Source organism: Rattus norvegicus, chromosome X, assembly GCF_036323735.1.
Source record: "Rattus norvegicus strain BN/NHsdMcwi chromosome X, GRCr8, whole genome shotgun sequence".
NCBI lineage: Eukaryota > Metazoa > Chordata > Mammalia > Rodentia > Muridae > Rattus > Rattus norvegicus.
Window position 1 is genome coordinate 86,150,045 of NC_086039.1, and position 7,899 is coordinate 86,157,943.

The 7,899-nt window shown below is 46.9% G+C and overlaps 1 pseudogene; it reads left to right on the forward strand.

The window, feature by feature from the left end:
- Window positions 1-3,950: 3,950 nt before the first annotated feature.
- Window positions 3,951-7,468, forward strand: Snrk-ps2 (SNF related kinase, pseudogene 2; annotated as a pseudogene).
- The last annotated feature ends 431 nt before the right edge of the window (window positions 7,469-7,899 follow it).

Genomic DNA, 7,899 nt, shown 5'->3' on the forward strand with positions numbered 1-7,899 from the left:
CCCCCCAAGAACTGACGAGAGACCATCCTTGCTGTAATCACATGAGGTTTATTGATAGGAACCAGTGCGCTGGGGTCAAGACTCGTATCCCACGCAGGGGTAGAGGAGTACGACCCTGAGTAGCTGGGAGAAGGGGTACTTAAAGGAACAAGCCACAACCTAAGGGGGTAAGGAGGGCGTCATTGGAAAATGTCAAGAATACCAGTGAACAATCACAAGGGGAAACTTCCCTGTTTTTCAAGATTGTTTTCAATTGTAGTCTAAATCTATGTGGTCAGCTAGTCCCTGGGAGAAGCTTCCTGTTATCTTACTGGATCGGGATCACGTACTTAAGGTCCTATCTTATGCCCTTTCACCTAGTACCGGTAGAGTAGGCTCAAGAAATGTGACCTCTTACCTACTTACTGGCAGAGAGCAGGGTCTGGAATTTGAGGTTTTTAGGGCTTCTTAGTGGTGAGATAGCATTTTAGTATGTTTAAGCTTCTGACTTCTTGGCTACATTTTTCATTCTTTCAGTATCTGTGAGCTCAACAGCCCTCCCTTAGTATCAGAGGACATTTACTCTGACCCATGGGAGAAGGGAGCTTGCCAATCATCAGTGTTTGGATGGATGGGTCTAACAAGCTATCTGATATGGCTAGAATTCCATGTGGTAGGGGGAGATATGAACCTGTGAGTTTCTACTCCAAGTCTCACAGCACCAAAGTTGTGCTTTATTCAAAAAAAAAAAAAAAAAAGGAAAGAAGAGGCCAGGACATGATTTGGTTGAGCCAGGTATGGTGACATGAGAGGGGATGCCTCTGCGGGTCCATGCTGAAGTGCCCCTTCAACCTGTGGTACTAGACATACAACGGATATAGTATAGGATAGTGTATTTAGGTCATGAGAAGTAGAGTTGGGAAGGGAGTACACACACACACACACAAACACACACACACACACACACACACACAGAGAGAGAGAGAGAGAGAGAGAGAGAGAGAGAGAGAGAGAGAGAGAGAGAAGAGGCTGGCCAGAAAAATGTGGAGAGACAGGGGAAGGGAAAGAGGGAGAAAGGTGTCAGGGAGAGAATGGGAAGAGAGTAAGAGTGTAGGGAGCCATATTGGATTTGGGCCTGGAAAGTCATGGGATTGTTGGACAGAGGCCTCTCCCATGTATTTACGGCACAGGAAGAAAAGACCAAGTATAAACACCCAGTGTCTCCACTGCATGACCTCTGCTGAGCCCCGCTGATGCATGTGGAACCAACACACCTGGACCACAAGTGGGTGGTGGTCAATTTACTTCTGCCTTTTGCTTCCTCAGCCTTTATCCTTGAGATTTAGGCTGGTCTTCTCAGATTTCTCCCTAATTAATTCAGGTCTTGTAGTCGGTCTTTTGTCACCAAAGTCATGAGCCAGGTAGTCACCAGCCAGGGTTTCCCACTGTGCTTCCCAGATATTTTCTACCTGGAGACTTGGGTATATAAGTGGTGAATAAAGCTACAGGAGACTCTTCTGCTCTTCCTCTCTTCCTCCTTCCTCTCTCTCTGACTCTCTTCTGCTCTTCCTCTTCCTCTTCCTCTCTCTCTCTCTCTCTCTCTCTCTCTCTCTCTCTCTCTCTCTCCCTCTCTCCCTCTCTTCCTCTCTTCCTCTCCTGGCTTGACACGATAACCTGTATGTGTGTGTGTGTGTGTGTTTCCTTCATTCCCCAGGCTTTCACCCGATTCTCGGTGCTGTGTCAGTGCTGGTGCTGTGTCAGTGCTGGTGCTGTGTCAGTGCTGGCGCCGACAAATGGAGGTCCCACCGAGATCGGAGAAGAAAGGGGTACCTACGGGACATCCCAGGAGCCCGGCTGGCATAGAAACAGGGACATTTTGGGGTAAGATGGGCTAGAAAAGGCCTGGATGATTTGGGCTAGCCTGAGTAAAACTTGTCATAAAAAAGGGACAAGGTAATGGTAAAGTGTTTTTGTATATGCGTTCTTTTAGAGTTATATTTTAGTCTTTGGACCCTGACTAGAGATAGTTTACACCCTAGACATGAGAGAGAATGGGTTTGGGATAAACAGTCCTCCTGGACTCTCCGTGGATGCTTTGGAGAAAGAAGAAAAACCTTTTCAGAGCTCTCCTAGGAACAGAGGGAAGGCAGGAGATGTCTTGCCTCTCTGCTGGCTCCTATTGGAGAAATGCTTATTTCTGGTTCTGGGTTCCAAGGTAGGATATCTGGGTCCCTTCGGTGGGACACCATCTAGTTTTTTCCCTCTATCTCTATTGTCGGTCCTTGGTGCACCAAGCTGTCCATGTCTGTCAGTTTATGTCTGTGGTTTTTGTTTCTCTTGCTTACATGTTTTATGTTTTGTGTTCAAAAGAGAAAATGGTAAAAACTTTATCTGCCGGTCATTCACACCTTGATTTGGTTTTAACTCATTTCAAAAAAAGGAGCAAATGAATAAAAAGCAGTTTCAATCAGCCTTTGGAGCCCTGCACCTGTAACTAGGAGCCTAGGTTAGCTGGAGAAGCTGCCCAGGGACTGAGCATCTGCATGAGCTGATTATAAGACTTAGCAGGTGACAAGGTGCTTCTCTTAATATTACAGCTAGAAAAAGTAAAAATGGTGCTTGGTCTAAATATTAAAGATATGTGCAGCCACTTCAATTTTGTTTCTGATTGGTTTTATATGTATAAATATGCTCTACATGCCTTAGTTATGGACTATTGGCTTTTAAGTTATTGGATATGGTTAAAAAAGTGTAACATTGGTAACAGAAAGTTGGCTTAAAACGGTAATTTGGATAGAGTCATTCTAGACAACATGTGTCATGAGCCAACCTAGGGAAACAGGTCTAAATTGAGATAATATTTTTATGGAACTCTTATCCTAGAAACCAGGCTTCTAAAAGATTTTAGGGCAATGTCTCTTTGTTGAGGTATTGGAGACCGCACCATCGTGCGTTCATATGTAGGAATTGACAGTCAAACTTTGTAGAATGAAGGATAGACTCGGTGTTTTGGAGACTAGATTGTTAGAGGTTGAGTTTTGCTTTCCAAAGTTGTGGTTTGCCCTGAAGTTATCTGTATTTTAATGCTAATTGCACTGCTCCAAGGACAGCTGCCTAGTCATGGACTCAGAACTCAGGTGACCTTGTGGTTGTGCTCTGGTGTTACAAGGAGAACTTAAGGATTGTGATTAAGGATTGCCAGTGTTACATTGACTAACTCAAACTTATTTGTAATTAAGAAAAAAATCAAACAGGTAGAGATTGTCACAGGATTTATGAAGGATTGATGAGGTTTTGGAACTTGTGAGAGCATTACAGCTTGTTTGCTTACTTCAACTGCCATTTCAAGGTAGATTTAGAGGATTGTTTTTATGCAGTTTGTTTACGTCCTGGCGATTGTGAGTTTTCATTTCGTGAACTTGCTTATAATTTTAGAGAGCCCATGAAGTGATATCATTAAAAATTTTTACAAAAGAATGGCTAATAGCCTTATATTATGTAATTTTGTTGCTTCTTCAATATAAGAAGTTAGAACTTTGAATCTTTCAGTGTATATGGAAATTTTTACTACAAACCTTTGCTCTCAAAATGAGCTTTAATATTTGGGGAGTAGCTGTTACACTACTCCAGAAAAGAATATTTGAAACTAATTTTAAACTTCTAAGGATATGTTAGTTGGCTAAGTACCTCACCTTACCAGAGGACTTAGTCCTTTGTTTGTTATCCTCATTGGAGATAAAGCTTCAATTGTGTTAATACAGAATTGTAGGCTAGAGTCATGGAAGTATTTTAAAAAAGAAACCTGGTGAAACATATCTTATTCCAAACAGCAATCAAATTGGTTATTACAAAATACTGACATTTGGCCTATTACATATATAAATTTCAGGCAAAATTGACTATTTTACTCTTTGCATGCTTTTGTATTTCCTGTACATTTGTGCATGCAACCCATAGGAAATGAGCTTACTGTATTTATAGGTGGTTCATCTAATGAAAAGGCTACATGTATGATTGGATCACTTGTTTATTCTCTTGAGTTTCCCCTGCTTCAACACAGACTATTAAATTACATGCTGTAGCCACTGTTTTTAAAATGTTAAAAAATCAAGCTTTCAATTCATACACTGATAGCCAATGTGTAGCTTGTGGTTTACAATTGATTTCAATTACTTAATGCTTTATTAGAGGCAGGTTTTCTACATAAAATCAGTGAGTGATGATTTCAGTGTGAATTGTCTGACAACTCACTGTCCTTTCAGTGCTCTGCCTCAGACAGACAACTAAACAAAACCATAGACCCAGCTCTTTGAAAATGGTAATGGAGTTGATAACACACCCTTATGAAAAGAGGAAGACTCCATTTGCTTACTTTCAATTCTCAGTCTCGCCCGGCCAGCTCAGGGATTTCTAGTACGGCTGAATCTGGAAAATATTTACAGGATTTGGCATTTCTAATTAATGCTTATGTTTAGGTAAATAAAGCTGGTGAGAGGCTGGAGAGATGGCTTAGTGGTTAAGAGCACTAAGTACTGTTCCTTAATAGGCCATTTAAGAACTCAAACTGGATTGCCTGGACCCCTTAGCAAGGAAGGACAATGATACCAGGCAGATTATAGGCCTTACATAGGAACAATTAGTCAAAAAATCTCATTCTTGACCCCCGGCCGCCCGCTCGGTATTACGATTAGCCCTGGGTGCGGGGTTCCGGCGGCCGGGAGGGAGTTGTCGACGCCGCGGACCGATGCCTGCCTGCCGGCTGAGGTAGGGCGAGCCCAGCACGCTGCGCAGGAGCGTGGGCCAGGCCTGCGCTTCTCCTCAGCAGCCGCCTCTGCCAGGCTGGGCGGGCGCCGCCACAGGCGGAAAGTATCCATTATGATGTTGACAATAAAGGCCTTATCTCCAGCAGATATGCTCATATGAGAAGACCCACTTCAAGCACTTTTTAAGTATTTCCCCTTCATTGAACCAGCATGGCAGGGTTCAAGCGAGGCTATGATGGAAAAATTGCTGGATTGTATGATCTGGATCAAACCTTGGGTCGAGGTCACTTCGAAGTGGTCAAACTGGCCAGGCATGTCTTCACAGGTGAGAAGGTGGCAGTGAAAGTCATTGACAAGACGAAGCTGGACACTCTAGCCACTGGTCACCTCTTCCAGGAAGTCAGGTGCATGAAGTTAGTGCAGCACCGCAACATCGTGCGTCTCTATGAGGTCATAGACACCCAGACCAAACTGTATCTCATTCTAGAACTTGGAGATGGAGGAGATATGTTTGATTACATAATGAAGCACGAGGAGGGTCTTAATGAAGACTTGGCCAAGAAGTACTTTGCTCAGATGGTTCACGCTATATCCTATTGCCATAAACTCCATGTGGTTCACAGAGACTTGAAACCAGAGAATGTAGTCTTTTTTGAAAAACAAGTCCTTGTGAAGTTGACAGACTTTGGCTTCAGCAACAAGTTTCAGCCTGGAAAGAAGCTCACTACAAGCTGTGGGTCTCTTGCGTACTCTGCTCCGGAAATCCTGCTTGGCGATGAATACGATGCCCCTGCAGTAGCCTTTAATCACACGGATGCTGCAGAGAGACCCCAAAAGGAGAGCCTCTCTGTAAGAGATTGAAAGCCACCCTTGGCTCCAGGGAGTGGACCCCTCACCAGCCACAAAGTATAACATTCCCCTCGTGTCCTACAAGAACCTCTCGGAAGAGGAGCACAATAGCATCATCCAGCTGGGACATCGCAGACCAAGACGACATCATAGAAGCCCTGGAAACCAACAGGTACAACCACATCACCGCCACTTACTTCTTACTTGCTGAAAGGATCCTGCGAGAAAAGCAAGAGAAAGAAATACAGACCAGGTCTGCGAGCCCCAGCAACATCAAGGCCCAGTTCAGGCAGTCATGGCCAACTAAAATTGATGTACCCCAAGACCTTGAAGATGATCTCACTGCCACCCCTCTGTCACATGCCACAGTCCCGCAGTCTCCTGCTCGGGCTGGTGACAGTGTCCTCAATGGCCACAGGAGCAAAGGCCTGTGTGACCCAGCCAAGAAAGATGAGCTCCCGGAGCTGGCGGGGCCAGCACTGTCCACTGTTCCACCCGCAAGCCTGAAGCCCGCAGCCAGTGGGCAGAAGTGTCTCTTCAGGGTGGAAGAAGATGAGGAGGAAGATGAGGAGGACAAGAAGCCTGTGTCCTTGTCCACGCAGGTGGTGCTGCGCTGGAAGCCATCAGTCACCAACCGCCTGACATCTCGAAAGAGTGCCCCGGTGCTCAACCAGATCTTCGAGGAGGGTGAGTCTGACGACGAGTTTGACATGGACGAGAACCTACCACCCAAGCTGAGCCGGCTGAAGATGAACATCGCGTCACCAGGCACAGTGTACAAGCGCTACCACCGCAGGAAGCCAGGGCCGTGGCTCAAGCTGCAGCAGCTCTGAGACCAGCGATGATGACTCTGAGAGCTGCTGGCGGTTGGACAAGGACAGTGGCTTGGCTTACTCGTGGCACCGGCGTGACAGCAGTGATGGGCCACCAGGCAGTGAGGGCGATGGTGGCGGTCAGAGCAAACCTAGCGGCGGTGGTGGTGTGGACAAGGCCAGTCCAGGAGAGCAGGGCACGGGCGGCAGTGGCCAGGGAGGCTCAGGTGGGACCCCATCGGGTACGGCAGGTTCCTCCAGGCGCTGTGCAGGCCCTGACTCCTCCTCATCCTCCCCCGCCTCTGCTGCTCCACGTGATGCAGAGCTTGTGCAGAGCCTCAAACTCGTGAGCCTGTGTCTAGGCTAGCAGCTCCATGGCGCCAAGTACATTCTGGACCCGCAGAAGGCCTTGTTGTCCAGCGTGAAGGTGCAGAAGAGGTCCACTTGAAAGATGTGCATCAGTGCCCCAGGCCCTGGCCCCTCCACTGACCTTGACCCTGTGAGGAACAAGAAGCTGAGGAACAACGTGCTCCAGCTACCTCTGTGCGAGAAGACCATCTCCGTGAACATCCAGCGCAGCCGCAAGGAAGGGCTGCTCTGCGCCTCCAGCCCCGCCTGCTGCCAAGTCATCTGAGCTGTAGCATGCTCACTTCATCTGTTCTGACGTGACAATGCATGGTCTTTGTGCATGCTGCTACACGCTACTTTTCTTTCCCAGCCGAAAAGTCTACTGTGTGATTTTACATTCATGATTTTCAGTGTGGATGACCAGGATGAAGTTGTGTATCTGGAACCCAACGTAATGGAGCGCTTAGAAATTCATGTTCTGCACTTAACCTGGAGGGAAATGCTTTCGTTTCCTTGTGAAAAGCCCAAATTCCTGTCCTGACCTCCGGTGATAGGGAAACTCCCTGCTCTGAGGCCCACTGGTGCCCGCGACAGAACCAAAGCAATAACGTGGTGATGCGATGCCCACAGGCCAGCCGCCCAGGGCCTGTGCACCGAGAACCTTAGAGCCACAGTCTGAGCGCCCACACCTGTTTGTCTTAAATGACTGTGAACGCAGTTGGGGCTCTCATATCTTCATTGACAGAAGTGTTCTTGTTTGTAATAGGTGAGATCAGCTACTTAGTTTGTGAGGCAGCTTACCCCATAGAATTACAAGGAGACGATCTTTTGTGAGGCGATGAGGTGAACTCAAGTCTTAACTCTATTTAGAGTGTGTATGTCTGTCTGACAGAACAAAAAAAGAGGCTCTGTGTAAGTTTCCCCTGCAGGACACAAGGCGGGGTTTCCTTCAAACCTGTGTGGAGCAAGAAGCACAGGGCCTGCTGCGGTAGCCACAGTGCACACAGGTGGCAGGCAGCAAAGTCAGAACTTCCTGGGGTGGTTTTCCAGGAGCTTGGTGGTGAGGTGGCCTCGGGTTTCTTCCATTCCATGGCAGCGTTTGGCTCAGCTGTGAAGAGCAGCTGATGAGAAACTACTCAGGAAGGGTA